We start from the raw sequence: 18183 nt of genomic DNA on the forward strand, positions 1-18183 counted from the left end.
AGAAAATGTTCTTTTAGTGAATGAAGATTTTTTACCAGTTAGCTCCTATATTAAAGAAAAAAAAATCAATCACGCGTGATTTTCCAACTAATTTCTGTTGTATATTGCCTATTTATTAATGCTTCCCAAAAGAGTGGTCAAAGTCCAACTATCACTTCTGTAAGAAATTCTGATGACCTGAGTTTAGGGTTTTACCTTAAAAAGTATTAATCTTCGCCTACAATGCTAGCTTAGAATCTAGCCTGGAAAATATTACTACTAGCAATTGATCAGTTTTTTCCCGTTCACTTTCCAATTTTTGTATCAAAAATCAAATATAAGCTTATCACTTGCTCATTCTTTATTTACAAATAGCATCAAGAGATATCAGCGCACACAAACTAGAAAGTGCTTAAGAACTTAGAAATAGTTTCGGAAATGTTTTTGGAAGGCGTTTCAAGCACAAATTTTATAAATAAAATCATAAGACGGAACAATTCTTGGTTTCCTTGAAAGGATTTTCTGCTTGATTAATTCCTATCACCAAAGCATCATTGCCCTGATGCTCAGAGCAGTACTTCATCAGCCTGAAAAATAGAATGAAGAAATTAGCCAAATAGATGAACAGGGTTCTATTGAGTAGAACAAAAATGAGCAATGGGAAAATGCAGAAATAATGAACAAAGGAACTAAAATCAAAGTCATATACGGTAAATACTTTTCTTAAATAAACAGGAATGATACTTAAATGATGAAAAAGACAAATATAAATCAAAGAAAAATCTGATAAAACTAAAAGATAAACAAGAAATCCAACTCTACAAGAGTGGATTTACCTCTGGCTCTACATTAAAAATGCTCACAGCAATGATTTTCTTAAGCTAGAAGGAGAATGTTTACAAGACAAATGTACGAAAGGGCCCATTCTTTGTTATTTTGCTCTTCTTAATTGTATCCAACCCAACTTTTTTTTCTAGAGTTAGACATAGAAAAAAAAGAGAGAAAGAAAAATGCAATAAAATTAGCACAATAATTAGAATGAAAATATAAAACAAAAGAAAACCGTACTAAAATTAGCAAAGTAGTTAGGATCAAAATCTTATATAGTAAGACTTCGCTTGTGGCTCAATAGAAAAATTACTTTCCAAAACTACCAAGAAGTCTTAAGATATCTTGACTATTAAAAAAATTACTGAAAACACATATAAAAGAAAAACGAAAAAGAAAAAAGCAAAAAGAAAAAGTCGCTAAAATTAGCAGATTGGTTAGAATCAAATTCTTATGCAGCAAGACTTTGCTTGTGGCTCAGTAGAAAAGTAACTTGACAAAATCATCTCTAGACAATTGGGAAAATAGCTAAAAACCGAATATACAATTTTTCTTTTATATGGTGTTGTTTTCCATATCACTCGATTAAATTTTGTCTTTAAGAACAATACAAGGTAAAAAATATTCTGGTTTTACATTTTATGAGTGGTTTCAAATCCAACCTTATTCTCTAACAAAATCACATAGTAAATTTGTATTATACGAAGATTAGCTATACTTACATGTCATTCATTAAGATTTGTCTTTAGGTTTCCTGTGTCTACAGATAAAGATCTCAGTAAGCTATTTTTACGTCTCAAAAGCCCACAAAAGGCACACTATGTAAAGGTTCACCTAGTTTTCTGGTTATACAATTCAAACCTGGTAACTCTAATCGGACCTTTAGTTATTTATTTTTCTAATATGATAGTGTTAAATTTTCTACTAGCCATGATAGAATTAAACTTTTTAAAAATATAGTTTGTTTTTCAAATCTTTTTAAGTTAATGAATTAAAAATTAATAGAGAAAGTGATTGATTTTATTTAGAATCTATCTTAGGAATCTGGTAGTCATAGTCCCACTCGCAAGTTGCAGCGTTCTCAGTCACAAGTTGTATCATTCGCAGCTGAAATTCGCATTTGCCAGTAGTTACAGTCATAGTTGCAAGTAGTCACACTTGCAAGTAACCGCAGTAGCAGTCGAGTTGCATTTATATTCGCATTTGCAGGTATGATTTGTTGTAGTCGCAAGTATTCAAAGTCCTAAGTAGTCGCAGACATAGTAGTCATGGTCGCAAGTAGTCAAATTCGCAAGTTGTCACAGTAGCAAATAGTTGCAGTTACAAGTAGTCACAGTCACTAGTATTTGCTGTCACAAATAGTTATAGTCACTGACTTTCAAAGTCAAAAGCAGTTGCCGTCATAGATGCAAATAGTCAAAGCCACATTTGCAAGTCAACTTCAACATCCCCTGAAAGTTTCAACTTAATACACTCAACCGTTCCTTAGATATGATGATGAGCTGTTTTGGCAACCATCCGTTTCCGTAATTCAGGAATAAGAAATTGAAAAATAAATTTTACACAGAACTTGTTCATGCTACTCAGACTATCTATTTTAAATTTCTTTATATTGAAATATTTTTTTGACTGTTTCAAACAGTTCGTGGTAACGAACTGTAGTAAGGAGCGACCCGGCTCAATAGTAAACGAAACTCTAAAAATTGGAATTTTGATGCTAAGAGATACATCAAAAGAATTAAATTTTCATGCTGATTTTAAATATATAAGTTTCATCAAATTTAGTCTTTGTCATCGAAAGTTACGAGCCTGAGAAAATTTACCTTATTTTGGAAAATAGGGGGAAAAACCTCCTAAAAGTCACAGAATCTTAACAAAAATCACATCATCGCATTCAGCATATCAGAGAACCATGTAGCGAGAATTTCAAGCTCCTATCTACAAAAATGTGGAATTTCGTATTTTTTGCCAGAAGACAGATCACGGGTGCGTGTTTATTTGTTTGTTTTTTTTTTTTCTTTTTCCCAGGGGTCATCGTATCGACCAAGTGGTCCTAGAATGTCGCAAGAGGGCTCATTCTAATGGAAATGAAAAGTTCTAGTGCCCTTTTTAAGTGACCAGAAAAATTGGAGGGCACCTAGGCCCCCTCCCACGCTCATTTTTTCCCAAAGTCAACGGTTCAAAATTTTGAGATAGCCATTTTGTTCTGCATAGTCGAAAACCATAATAAATATGTCTTTGGGGATGACTTACTCCCCCACAGTCCCTCTGGAAGGGGTTGCAAGTTACAAACTTTGACCAGTGTTTACATACAGTAATGGTTATTGGGAAGTGTACAGACGTTTTCAGGGGGATTCATTTGGTTTGGGGGGTTGGGTTGAGGGGAGGGGGCTATGTGGGAGGATGTTTCCTTGGAGGAATATGTCATGGGGGAAGAGAAACTCAATGAAGAGGGCGCAGGATTTTCTAGCATTACTATAAAAAAACAATCAAAAAATAAACATGAAAAAGTTTTTTCAATTGAAAGTAAGGAGTAGCATTAAAACTTAAAACGAACAGAGATTATTAAGCATATGAGGGGTTCTAAAAATACTTTAGCATAAAGAGCGAGGTATTCAGGAGGAGATAAATACATTGCTCTTTATGCTAAAGTATTTTTAGTTATTTCAACTACTTATTCTACGGCCTTTCTGATTCAGGGGTCATTCTTAAAGAATTGGAACAGAACTTAAGATTTAGTACAAAGAGCGAGGTATTAACGAGAGGACAAACCCCCTCATATACATAATAAAAACATAAGAATATAAAAGTTTGTTACATAATTTAATTCTTAAGTTATGTATATTTTTTACTAATAAAAATGTTTGTTAAAAATTAAAAGTTCTAGTTACCTTTTAAGTAACCGAAAAATTGGAGGGCAACTACGCCTCCTTTCCCACCCCTTATTTCTCAAAATCTTCTGATCAAAATTAAGAAAAAGCCATTTAGCCAAAAAAAATAATTAGTATGCAAATTTCATTTTAATAATTATGTGCGGAGAGCCAAAATCAGACATGATTAATTCAAAAACGTTCAGAAATTAAATAAAAAAACTCGTTTTTTTAGCTGAAAGTAAGGAGCGACATTAAAACTTAAAACGGATAGAAATTACTCCGTATATGAGATGGGTTTTCCCCTCCACAATCCCTCGCTCTTTACGCTAAAGTTTGACTCTTTGGAACAATTCTAATTTTTAAAACAATTAAAAACTTTAGCGTAAAGAGCGAGGGATCGTGGAGGGGAAAACCCATTTCATATACGGAGTAATTTCTGTCCGTTTTAAGTTTTAATGTCGCTCCTTACTTTCAGCTAAAAAAAAACAGTTTTTTTTATTTAATTCTCACAAAGGACACAAACGACACTCCAACGACTTTCTCCAAACACGACGCTCTCAAACGACTCTTTTTCCAAATTTCACTCCTAACTTTGAATTTTTTCAATTCTTTTTTTATTTTCTGGATTTCTATAATATATTCAATAAAGAAAGAAAGCGATATAAAATGCGGTTTTCTAAAGGCCACATGAAAATACAAAAAAAAACACACACACAAAGTGAATATTTCGAGAGAACAACCGCCTCTCTTCTTCCACGAAGAGATCTACCAGAAAATCTACCAAGGCAAAGACCATATCCTGAAAAGTGAAAATTCCGGTGTCTACATAATTCCTTGCTCTTGTGGTCTTCGGTGCATCGGAAGAACTGACCAACGACTTACGGATAGATTAATTCAGCACTCTACCTCAATTATTAACACCCTTAAAAAGCGGCAAAACCAGAAAATTTTGACCCTGCCCTCTCAAAACACAAGTTTAATAATCCAGACCATACTGTGTTATTTAACCAAGCTAGCTTAATTCTGCATGACTATGGTTTTGTCCAGCACTACAGAGAAGCTGTTGAAATGTATAAATACCAACATTTAGGTCTAGCTTTGAATAGAGATTCAGGTGATTTAAGAATAAATGAGTCATATTTCGGTTTTCTCAAAAGAAAAGCCGAGATTTTTGTAATCCCTAAAATAAACCTTAAACCCTCTCCCTAATCACATAATCAAATACGTCATCAACCCCTTAGGTCTCAAAGGGTATCTGCAAGAAATGCAATGGTTAAAATCAGAAATCAGGTGACCTAGTTCTCCTATTTATTCAATTGCTGCTTCGTTTGTTTGAGTGAATGAATTTGTTCTTTTATTTCTCAGTCGTTCGTTAGTGTCTGTCGATGGCAGTTCATATTTGTTTGGATTTTGTGCAAATCGTGGATATTGGCGAATAGCTCACTTTAATGTTGCTAGGTATTTGATTTTAAATCTTTTAATTTTGGTCTTTTATTGAATTGTATTCAATTTTTTTGCGGTTTTTTCCCTTAGTTTTGTTGTACTTTCCGTGTTTGTTTCTTGGTTTTTGCTTTTTCCTTGATCATGTTATTTATAATCCTCCAAGGAAAGTTCCAACAACATATTCCCCTCTTCTGAAACCCCCCCCACCTAAAAATACCCCTGAAAACGTCTGTACACTTCCGAATAAGCATTACTATATGTAAGAACTGGTCAAAGTTTGTAACTTGTTGCCCCTCCAATGGGGACTATGGGGGAGTAAGTCGTCCCCAAAGACATAGCTATAAGGTTTTTCGACTACGCTGAATAAAATGGCGATCTCAGAATTTTGATCCGTTGACTTTGAGAAAATAATTAGCGTGGGAGGGGCCTAGATGCCCTCCAATTTTTTGGTCACTTAAAAAGGGCACTAGAACTTTTAATTTCCGTTAGAACGAGCCCTCTCGCAGCATTCTAGGACCACTGGGTCCATACGATCACCCCTGGGAAAAAAACAAACAAAAAAATAAACACGCATCCGTAATCTGCCTTCTGGCAAAAAATACAAAATTCCACATTTTTTAGATAGGAGCTTGAAACTTCTACAATAGGGTTCTCTGATACGCTGAATCTGATGGTGTCATTTCTGATCGTTACGATGATCTGATCGTTACGATCCTAGGACTTTTAGGGGATGTTTCCCCCTATTTTCTAAAATAAGGCAAATTTTCTCAGGCTCGTAACTTTTGATTGGTAAGACTAAACTTTTATATTTAAAATCAGCATTAATATGCGATTCTTTTGATGTAGCTATTGGTATCAAATTTCCATTTTTTAGAGTTTTGGTTACTATTGAGCCGAGTCGCTCCTTACTACAGTTCATTATCACGGACTGTTTGAAAACATGTTCTACTCCGTCAAATCTTGTTTTCTTGGGTAAAGGCTCTTTCATTTGGCTCAGAATTTTGATGTTACTAATGTATAGTTCATGTACTGGTTTCTTAAATAAATTCTTTTAGAAATATTAGTCACTTTTGTTTTGTCCTAATCTTCTTATTTGAGAAAATATTTACACCATAGAAACAAACCATATGAGGGGGAGGGCCGGCGTTTATTTTGAAGGGAATTGCTTATTGTCTCAATTTGCCTGTGGTTAGAAAACAAGCGACAATGAGAATCCTCCCGAATGTATAGAAGCCTCCCACTTGTCGGGTGCCTGGGCCCGGTGGCTGCAAATCGCTAAGTGATTAAGCTTACAGGTTTGAACACAACCAGACAAATAATGTCAGTAGAGAAGCCCAAAAAAAATTACGACAAGGGATTACAACAACTCAAAAACCTTGGAATTGCTTTAATAATCAATTATCTTTGAAAGATTTTGGTAGGAAAGGCAATAAATTACGTAAAGAGCAAAAAACTAGTGATTGCAAAAATATTTGTATATGTTTTAACAAAGGATTACAACAACTCAAAACCCTTAAAAAAAGAAAACCGAAATTTTAAAGCTCAGTAGAAATCGTTGTTAGAAATAGGAATTGCATTAATAACCAATTATCTTTGAAAGATTTTTGTATGAAAATACATTAAATTGCGTAAAGAGCAAAAAGCTAGTAATTGGAAAAATATTTGTATAAATTTTAACAATGGATTACAACAATTCAAAAACCTTAAAAAGAAGACCATAAGTTTGAAGCTTAGTAGATATTGTTGTTAGAAATCGGACTTCCTTTAATAATCAAATATGTTTGAAAAGATTTTAGTATGAAAAGACAGCACATTATTTTAAATTTTCTGCGGCAAGAAGACAAGCGACAATGAGAATCCCTATATAGAAGCCTGTTGCGTGCTGAGTGCCAGGGCCCGCTGGCTTCAACTCGCAAAGTGATCCAGCTTACAGGTTTGAACGGAACCAAACGTCAGTAGGAATGCCGACAAATAATAATGCTGTAATAATCAAATATTTTTGAAAAGACGCTGGTACGAAAAGACGTTCAATTGCGTAAAGAGCAAAAAAACTGGTAACTGCGAAAATATTTGTATATATTTTAAGAATGGATTACAAAAATTCAAAAACTTTAAAAAAGAAAACCAAAAGTTTGAAACTTAATTGATGTTGTTAGAAATCGGACTTGCTCTAATAATCAAAAATCTTTGAAACAACAGCCAGTATGAACAAACAGCACATTGTCTGTGGTTAAAAGACAAGCAACAATGAAAATTCATATATAGAAGCCTGTCACGTGCCGAATGCCTGGGCCCGGTGGTGAAGCCGCTGAGCTCCTGGTACTTAAATATATCCTGCAGACAAATGAAACTTTTGGGGGCTTAGGTCTTCTAACTGATCTTGTATTAAGTGACGTTTGCCTATAGCAGTCAATGGAGTATTGCCGGGGTATAGGTCTCGTAATTAGTCTTTAATTAGTCCTGGGATGATCAATGTAATTCTACTAAAACATAGACTAAGACACTGTAATGAATTATTGTCTTCAAAATTAGAAAATAAAAAGTTAATTTTCTAACAAAATTAGAAAATAAAATAATAATTCCAGAAAATTATGGGAACAATCCTTATGTTACACGTGTTTTTCTTCTTTTTCTTAGGAGGGAAACTGCTGCAAACCACAAATGAAAATTGGTTTCTCTAAAATTACTCTAAAAATTACTGGCCATGAATATATAACTATAGCAAGAAGAACCAGTTGTTTATTTTTGTCAATGTTAATTTTCGAATATGTTACAGAGAAAGCAATTTCTTTCAAAAATTGGTTGAAACCCTGGATAAATTCGAAGATAACAGATATACATCCCTAGAAAACACTACGTTTTCAATTATATCTGAAAGGATTTGGAAACAGAAAAGACTGTAAACTTTTAATTAAGTCTAATAACTAGGATTTAATATATATATATATATATATATATATATATATATATATATATATATATATATATATATATATATATATATATATATATATATATATATATATATATATATATATATATATATATATATATATATATATGTATATATATATATATATATATATATATGTATATATATATATATATATATATATATATATATATATATATATATATATATATATATATATATATATATATATATATATATATATATATATATATATATATATATATATATATATATATATATATATATATATATATATATACATATATAAACATGAATACCATTTTCACATCCAGAAGACTTATACAGCGGGGAGAAAAAGAAAGAAAGAATACTTGTTTAGACAGATTGACACTTTAGGCTCTAGACGAGAGGTCAAAACAGAAGGACGTTTATGATAATTTTGAAATAGACAGTATTTTGGGGGGTTTTGGAAGTAGGGTCGCTAATAGCCAAAATGTTTGGGGGAGGGAGATATTTTACCGACTGGTTGGTAAATTTTTACCGACTGTTTTTTTTTTTAGCATAATATCCGTTTCGAATACAATAAGTAAAATCCCTGCACAAGTCAGTAAAACCGCTGCATTTACTAACCGAGATTCAGATTTCGATACATACCATGTCACTATTTTAATGCTCTTTATTAACTAAATCAAACATTTTGGCACCATTTGTAAAATCACAACAAGAGTCGGTAAAACTGCTCCATTTACTTACCAAGTTTAAAATTTCTATAGATGACATGCTAGCATTTTTGTGGTCTTTATGGGACTGAACAAAGAATTTTAGCGGTGTTGAAAAAAGCGTGGCGCGAAAAGCCACGTTTTTACCGACTTTTTTTTATACCAAGTGACCCATAACATTGGGCGAGAGCGTCCCCCCTCCCCCCATACGTGACGGCCCTGAGTGAAAGCACTGTCTTAGAGCAAAGCAATTCATACATTTATTAACTTTACTGTAACTTTGATGCTGTCAATATTGAAATAGCGACGAAGTCTGTCGCTATTTCAACGTCACTGTCAATATTGTTAATTTTTTTTGATATGTAGGCTCTTTTTTGAACTCTTTAATGAATATGAATCCTTTGAAACATACATCTTCCAAAATACGTACACGTGCCTTTGTGAACTATTTCCAGTTTTATAATTTGACGGCAAATTTCCCAAAGGCTACGACTGAAATGTTATTCAATTATCGTATATTTGATAGACAACAATCGTTTAAGAATAAAATTTCGGATCTCACAATAGAAATAAACTGTGGATCTCCCCCTCCCCTGTAAGAAGAAAAAATATGCAGAAAGGTACAACTTTGTTATACTTGGTAAAAACACAAAAGTACAGTGATAAAAACTGTTTTTCAACACCTCAAAATTCTAAAAATTTCTGTGCTTGTCCAATATTCCGAAGGCGACCAAGTTGATTCAATTTATAGGTAAACATGTTGTAACAACTGATAAGCATTAATATATATATATATATATATATATATATATATATATATATATATATATACTAGCTGTTGGGGTGGCGCTTCGCGCCACCCCAACACCTAGTTGGTGGGGGCGCTTCGCGCCCCCCCCAAGCCCCCCCGCGCGCGTAAGTCGTTACGCGCCATAATAGTTACGCGCCATTGTAGTTGTGTCCCTATGTCCCACCTGTGAATATAGATATATATATATATATATGGTTTTAACTACGTAAAACTTGCGAATATACAACATTCTTTGCTGTCCCATTGTCTTTGCATATAAATAGATTGTCAGGTTATCCCCCTGTTTCCCCCGGTGTCCCCGTTGTAGTTGTGTCCCTGTGTCCCGGTCGTCATTTATATTCCCTGTGTCCCGGGTCCCGGTCATCATTTGTATCCCGGTGTCCCGGTCTGTATATACATTCGTTTTTTAGTTTTGTTTTTCTCCTTTATTTTTTTCCTTTTTTTTTCTTTTTTAGCTTATTTAGATTTTTAGATTTTTTAGTTTTTTTTATTAGTTTTTAGTTTTTATTTCTTTTTAGTTTTTTTGTCCCGGTCGTCATTTATATCCCCCTGTTTCCCCCGGTGTCCCCGTTGTAGTTGTGTCCCTGTGTCCCGGTCGTTATTTATATTCCCTGTGTCCCGGTCGTCATTTGTATCCCGGTGTACCGGTCTGTATATACATTCGTTTTTTAGTTTTGTTTTTCTCCTTTATTTTTTTCCTTTTTTTTTCTTTTTTAGTTTATTTAGATTTTTAGATTTTTTAGTTTTTTTATTAGTTTTTAGTTTTTTTTTCTTTTTAGTTTTTTTGTAGTTTTTACCTTCTTTTTAGTTTTGTTAATTTTTTTTTTTACTTGTGTCCTGGTCGTCATTTATACTCCCTGTGTCCCGGTGCTTTGTTGATTGCTAATCGAACATTCCTTTTGTCCTGGTCGCTTTCTCTTTGAGTGTCGTCATTTATTTTTTTCTTTTTTAGTTCTTTTAGTTTTTACCTTTTTTAGTTTTTTTTTAGTTTTTAGTTTTTTTAGTTTTTTACCTTTTTTTAGTTTTTTTAGTTTTTTAGCTTTTTTATTTTTTTTATTAGTTTTTAGTTTTTTTGTAGTTTTTGCCTTTTTTTTTAGTTTTTTGTCCTGGTCGCTTTCTCTTTGAGTGTCGTCATTTATTAGTTTTTTCCTTTTTTTTTTTAGTTTTTTATTGGTTTTTACCTTTATTTTAGCTTATTTTTCAGTTTTTTCCTTTTTTTTAGTTTTTTTTTATTTTTTATTTTTTTAGTTTTTTACCTTTTTTTAGTTTTTTTAGTTTTTTTAGTTTTTTAGCTTTTTTACTTTTTTTATTAGTTTTTAGTTTTTTTTTGTAGTTTTTGCCTTTTTTTAGTTTTTTCAGTTTTTTTTTAGTTTTTTATTGGTTTTTACCTTTATAGTTTTTTTAGTTTTTTAGCTTTTTTATTTTTTTTATTAGTTTTTAGTTTTTTTTGTAGTTTTTGCCTTTTTTTAGTTTTTTCAGTTTTGACGTCACCTAATCCAGTTTTTTCAGGTGACGTCACCTGACACATCCATCCACACATCCATCCACACATCCACAGACAGACAACTTATTTTTATATATATAGATATATATATATATATATATATATACTAGCTGTTGGGGTGGCGCTTCGCGCCACCCCAACACCTAGTTGGTGGGGGCGCTTCGCGCCCCCCCAAGCCCCCCCGCGCGCGTAAGTCGTTACGCGCCATAATAGTTACGCGCCATTGTAGTTGTGTCCCTATGTCCCACCTGTGAATATAGATATATATATATATATATATGGTTTTAACTACGTAAAACTTGCGAATATACAACATTCTTTGCTGTCCCATTGTCTTTGCATATAAATAGATTGTCAGGTTATCCCCCTGTTTCCCCCGGTGTCCCCGTTGTAGTTGTGTCCCTGTGTCCCGGTCGTCATTTATATTCCCTGTGTCCCGGGTCCCGGTCATCATTTGTATCCCGGTGTCCCGGTCTGTATATACATTCGTTTTTTAGTTTTGTTTTTCTCCTTTATTTTTTTCCTTTTTTTTTCTTTTTTAGCTTATTTAGATTTTTAGATTTTTTAGTTTTTTTTATTAGTTTTTAGTTTTTATTTCTTTTTAGTTTTTTTGTCCCGGTCGTCATTTATATCCCCCTGTTTCCCCCGGTGTCCCCGTTGTAGTTGTGTCCCTGTGTCCCGGTCGTTATTTATATTCCCTGTGTCCCGGTCGTCATTTGTATCCCGGTGTACCGGTCTGTATATACATTCGTTTTTTAGTTTTGTTTTTCTACTTTATTTTTTTCCTTTTTTTTTCTTTTTTAGTTTATTTAGATTTTTAGATTTTTTAGTTTTTTTATTAGTTTTTAGTTCTTTTTTCTTTTTAGTTTTTTTGTAGTTTTTACCTTCTTTTTAGTTTTGTTAATTTTTTTTTTTACTTGTGTCCTGGTCGTCATTTATACTCCCTGTGTCCCGGTGCTTTGTTGATTGCTAATCGAACATTCCTTTTGTCCTGGTCGCTTTCTCTTTGAGTGTCGTCATTTATTTTTTTCTTTTTTAGTTCTTTTAGTTTTTACCTTTTTTAGTTTTTTTTTAGTTTTTAGTTTTTTTAGTTTTTTACCTTTTTTTAGTTTTTTTAGTTTTTTAGCTTTTTTATTTTTTTTATTAGTTTTTAGTTTTTTTGTAGTTTTTGCCTTTTTTTTTAGTTTTTTGTCCTGGTCGCTTTCTCTTTGAGTGTCGTCATTTATTAGTTTTTTCCTTTTTTTTTTTAGTTTTTTATTGGTTTTTACCTTTATTTTAGCTTATTTTTCAGTTTTTTCCTTTTTTTTAGTTTTTTTTTATTTTTTATTTTTTTTAGTTTTTTACCTTTTTTTAGTTTTTTTAGTTTTTTTAGTTTTTTAGCTTTTTTACTTTTTTTATTAGTTTTTAGTTTTTTTTTGTAGTTTTTGCCTTTTTTTTAGTTTTTTCAGTTTTTTTTTTAGTTTTTTATTGGTTTTTACCTTTATAGTTTTTTTAGTTTTTTAGCTTTTTTATTTTTTTTATTAGTTTTTAGTTTTTTTTGTAGTTTTTGCCTTTTTTAGTTTTTTCAGTTTTGACGTCACCTGATCCAGTTTTTTCAGGTGACGTCACCTGACATATCCATCCACACATCCATCCATCCATCCACAGACAGACAACTTATTTTTATATATATAGATATATATATATATATATATATATATATATATATATATATATATAAAAATAAGTTGTTTGTGGGTTATGTCTGTCTGTCTGTCTGTCTGTCTGTCCGCATATGACGTCTGAATTATTTCATCATATACCAATTCAAAAACGAAAGTATACAAGCTGATGTAGCTGAGTTGGTAACGCGGTATGTTCCAGGTTCTAGGTTCGAGAGGTTCCAGGTTCAAACCTTACAAAAACTACAAAAAAAAACTAAAAACTAATAGAAATAACTAAAAAAAGGTAAAAACTACAAAACAAACCAAAAACTAAAAAAAACTAAAAAAAACTAAAAAACTAAAAAAAACTAAAAACTAAAAAAGAAAAAAAACTAAAAAAGGAAAAAACAGAAAAATAAAGGAGAAAAAGAAAACTAAAAAAATAAGAATAAAAATAAAAAACTAAAAAAAGGGAAAAACTACAAAAAAACTAAAAAGAAAAAAGAAAAAAACTAAAAAAGCAAAAAAAAGGTAAAAACAAAAAAAAAGGCACAGGGGGATATATAAATGACGACGGGGACACAAGGAAGGTCCGAGGTTCTAGGTCCGAGAGGTTCCAGGTTCGAATGTTGGCTTTAGCACTATAAATGACGACTGGGACACAACTACAACGGGGACGCCGGTGGGGGCACAGGGGGATATATAAATGACGATGGAGACACAGGGAATGTTTGATTGCTAATCAATCATTAGAATAATGAGGTATAGATCTGAATACGGATTGTTGTTCCCATGGACAATTATATGTTGCATGTTCAAAAACACTCAAAGATAAATTACAGACCGGGAAACAAATGACGACCGACACAGAGGGAATATAAATGACGACCAGGAACCTCAAAGAAAAATTACAGACTGGGACACCCGGACACAAATCACGACCGGGAATATAAATGACGACCGGGACGCAGGGACACAACTACAACGGGGACGCCGGGGGCACAGGCGGGATATATAATTGACGACTGAGACACAGGGATTGTTTGAATAGAAATTACAGACCGGGACACCGGGACACAAATGACGACCGGGACACTGGGACACAGGGAATATAAATGACGACCGGGACACTCAAAGAGAAAATACAAACTGGGACACCAGGACACAAATGACGACCGGGACACAGGGAATATAAATGCTATTTATATGCACAGACAATGGGACAGCGAAGAATGTTGTATATTCGCATGTTTTACGTAGTTAAAAATATATATTTATATCTATCTCTATTCACAGGTGGGACACAGGGACACAGCTACAATGGCGCGTAACTAATATGGCGTGTAACGACTTACACGCGCGGGGGGGCTTGGGGGGCGTGAAGCGCCCCACCAACTAGGTGTTGGGGTGCGCCCCAACAGCTAGTATATATATATATATATATATATATATATATATATATATATATATATATATATATATATATATATATATATATATATATATATATATATATATAATTTGGGCTATATATTTGCATATTAGGGAAGGCTGGGGTTTGAGTATAGCGGGGCTGCATGCAAAATTAACCTAACCAAAATATCAACTCTATATATTTAGTACTTAATTAAGATGAACATACAACATAGTTTTTTCCACTAAGTCTAAGCTAATGGTCTCCGATTACGGATACCTAAACCGGTTTTGTCAGATCTTGCAGATCAAAATTCCTGGGTGTGTTTTGAATAATATACCAAAATTTGTACCAAAATTTGTTTTAAAATCCCCCCTCCTCTCGTTTTTTCTCCTTTTTTGCTTGTTACCATAGAATGTAAGTTTGGTCAGCTATCTTTTTCAACTATCATTTAGCAATCCTGGAAGGATAAACTATCACGTTGCCAGTTATAGTAAGCGATCACCCTTTAAGATTACCCTCTCTGTCCCTGAAATTGTCAATTTGCCTCAAAATGTATCATTTTCGGCTTCCTTCTGTCGAACTATTCAAGCTTGTCCTTAAAATTATTTACAGGAAGTCGCACTTTGGAATGAATTTAGCGGGTTTTAATTGCTGGCATGAAACTTTAGTTTTCAATCCACTAGACAAAACAAACAAATAGAAACAGTCTCTCACTAAGATCTCTGTATTCTAAGTCTAGAAACCGGTCCAATTTGAAAAATATTTATTAGTGGTCCATATTCTAATGCCTACTAATGCTTGGATTATAAGAAAATAGAGAATTTGTTTCAGTGGTGGAGATAAGGGTAGTCCAAACCCCGTAGCAAGGACGGCCCACGAGCCTCTGGGACCCCGTTCTCTTAGAACAATGGAAATTATGAAATCATGCTAAATTATTACCGTTTGTTGTTCGGATTATTTAATGCAATATTTGAGTGAAATAATTGTTTACTGTATTTTAACATGATATTATATTAAATTAAAATGACAAATCCATTCTCGATTATGATTTATGACCAGAAAAAGATAATTTATATTTAAAATGCACTGTGTGGTATGTGAATCTTATCTTTTGCGGTTTCAATACGTCCTGTCGGTGTGATGAGTCACCTTCAACTGAGGAGACTTATAAAAAATGCAAAACAAACATAACAGCGGCAAATGTAATGTTGTTCTGCTCATAAAAGTCTGTTGCATGGTAGGAGTTCTATGTTGTTTTATATATTCTATATTTTAAAATGCATTCACTTTAAAAATTAGAATTATTCAAGTGTAATGAATTGGTATAATTATAGTTATCGTATTTTGGAAAGAGCCAGAAAGAGAGAGACTCTCAGAGAGTTTACATAATAAAAAGCAAGAAAAAATGATCAAGTAGTGCTAAGAAAGAGAAAGTACAAAAACAGTGAAACAATCCAAAAGTAAACTTTCAAAGCTCGACAGTTTTAAAAAAGGAATCGTCAAAATGTAGAAGTCAAACAATTTTATTCCGGGCCAAGCGCAAATAATAAAAAAGAAAAAAATCGGACATGGGGTTGATTGTGATAGTGTCAATATGCATGATTTAAACACTAGTTGGTCGGAAACAACCCCCCCCCAAAAAAAAACTGCAACATGAACAAGAAGAGTAACTGCAAGGCACTGCAATTTGAATGCCAGTTCAAAAACATACCAGGTACTGAAAATTCAGTCCAGTTTGAACAAACTGAAGCAATACCGAAATGAAATTGACTTAGTAGCCCTTCATATACATAGTATACGTTGTAAACAGTTTCCTATACGCTGTAAACACTTTCAAACAGACATGACAGTTTATTTAAATCGAGCTATATCGACAAATGTGGTGAAACGGTTGTGAAAGTTAAGTGAACTCGGTCAACCAAAGGCGCTTTTCCGAATCATTCCGCTTCCAAGCATTTTTTTTTTTCAGTAAAGCATGTTATTGTTTCAAGTCAGTATGCCAATTTATTAGCAGGTTTTGGGTTTGTTACTCTCGTAATATAGATGGGGTTTATTATTTTAAATATTTGCCTTTTCTCTGAGTGCTAATGCTTAAAATTGTGCCTTCTCAATCGTCTCCTGTTTTTCACTATAATTATTGATAGCGCACAAGGCACTTCAAGATCGACCCTAGAAGGGTTGTAATCAGAAACATTACCATGGTACAAAAATTGCCTGTTAATTGTAAAACTATGATTAAGCAGTCCCTTTTGGCATGTAAAGAAATAGAGGATAGAAATAGAGGATATTAATAATAGAAATAGAAATAGAGGAAAGAAATGGAGAATAGAAATAGAGGATAGAAATAGATAGAAGAAATAGAGGATATACAGTGAGGTGTTTCAAAGGAAGATTTTGGACTTTTTAAAAACAAATGAAATCAATATTTGCCAATATTTCCCATTTTCTTCAAATGAAGAATGTGTGTTTTCCAGTGAAATGACCAAAAAAAGGTGCCTTTCAAAACCTGGGCAGGAACAAAAAACTAAGGGGGCAAGGACGTCCCTTCCCCTCTGCTACCGCCATTAGAAATAGTACATAGGCTTCATTGCAGAGTGGAGGTTGAATTCAAAACTGTTGATCATTCAAACTTAATTTTTCGTAGATTTTTAGTTGAAAAGTTTTTAGTTTTAGATACTTTGTTTTCGCAATAATATTTTATTTTTAAGATGAATAGGCAATTTATGAAACTTACTAAGAGGTTCTAGAGGGGGAGTATATGTGAGGGGCTCTTACAAACCTCCAGTTAAGTACTTTGGACCATAATAATTACAATGCTATGGTTTTAGGCTTCAAAACCCTTCAAATTAAGAAGTAGCACCAAAAGTGCCATTTTTAGTACTATATGGCTCCTATGAATGGTAAAATGGATAAAAAGCACGTAGATATGAGCAATAGTTTTAAAATTAGCCTTCCTAGGATATGCTTTAAAAAATGAGTGAATCACATTTGCAAAAATAGTGGATTATCTGAAAAGTAATCATAAGAAGGGACAAACCAAGACTGAAAAAAAAATCAAGCAGGAATCGAATGCATGATAATCTAATTTGAAGTCTAGCGCTGTACTAACAGAACCACGCCTCTAATAATGTAATTTAATATATTGCGTTTGTAGGACTTTAATTGCGTAGCTTATGAAGGGAGTCTGGAGGAGGAACATACGGGAGTTGTTCTTGTAAACCACCAGTTAAAAGTTTTGGACTATAACTATTACAATTATACTGCTTCATACTTCCAAAATTGTCCACTTAAGAAGTAATACCAACAGTGCTGTTTTCAGAGTTACATCTCACTTACGAATGGTAGAACTGATAAAAACCACGTAGCGAAAGCTTTCTAATGAACCATTAAACATCACTCTAAAAACCTACAAGCCCCAGTTTTTCCACTTGATACTTGGCACCTAAAGGGCCGTTTTTAGTGCCATTTGGAACTTGCAGATGGTGGAATTTATAGGAAGAACGTAGATATGAGCAACATTTTGTTATATGAGCTATCAAAAGTTTATCTAAGATGCTCTGGTAGCCCGCTAGCCCCACCCCTGCAGAAACGGTGAAAAAGTGTCTTTTTTCGTGCCATATGGTACTTGCAGATGACGGAAGTTATAGAAACTAGGCACATGTGAGAAATAGCTTTTGAATGAGCTCTAAAACATCTTTCTATGATGTTCTAGCAATTCACCAGGCCTGGAAAAAAGACAGAAAAAAGACCTTTTTAACGTTTTTTTTTTAACTTTTAGTTACTATAGGCTGTGAATCGCTCTTTACTATGTTGCAGCTAATGCTTCAACCACGAAAAAGGGTTCAATACCAATTCTCCACAGAAAATAGTTAACGTTAAAATCTGTGAAATCTAATAGACGGTGGAATTTGTAAAAACCTAGTAAATATAAGCAATAGCTTTCAATTGAGCCATTAAACATCTATCTAAGATGGTGTGGTAGCCTGCTAATGTTTCAGTATCTTACTGATGAGTAGGCAATTTGCGAAACT

General features: G+C 33.1%; 1 protein-coding gene and 1 long non-coding RNA gene across 2 annotated transcripts in view; one reads left to right on the forward strand and one right to left on the reverse strand.

Moving 5' to 3' along the window:
* Positions 1-322: 322 nt before the first annotated feature.
* The window catches only part of LOC136035280 (uncharacterized), a 40219-nt gene continuing 22358 nt past the window's right edge, over positions 323-18183 (reverse strand). Inside the window, exon 2 of the long non-coding RNA XR_010619386.1 lies at positions 323-566. This is a non-coding gene — a long non-coding RNA (uncharacterized LOC136035280). The remainder of the gene's footprint in view (positions 567-18183) is intronic.
* Positions 5050-18183, forward strand: part of LOC136035278 (uncharacterized) — a 270968-nt gene continuing 257834 nt past the window's right edge. The window contains exon 1 of the mRNA XM_065716960.1: positions 5050-5138. The gene's annotated coding sequence lies outside the window, so the exon portion shown is untranslated. The remainder of the gene's footprint in view (positions 5139-18183) is intronic.

This window comes from Artemia franciscana, chromosome 14 (genome assembly GCF_032884065.1).
Source record: "Artemia franciscana chromosome 14, ASM3288406v1, whole genome shotgun sequence".
Taxonomy (NCBI): domain Eukaryota; kingdom Metazoa; phylum Arthropoda; class Branchiopoda; order Anostraca; family Artemiidae; genus Artemia; species Artemia franciscana.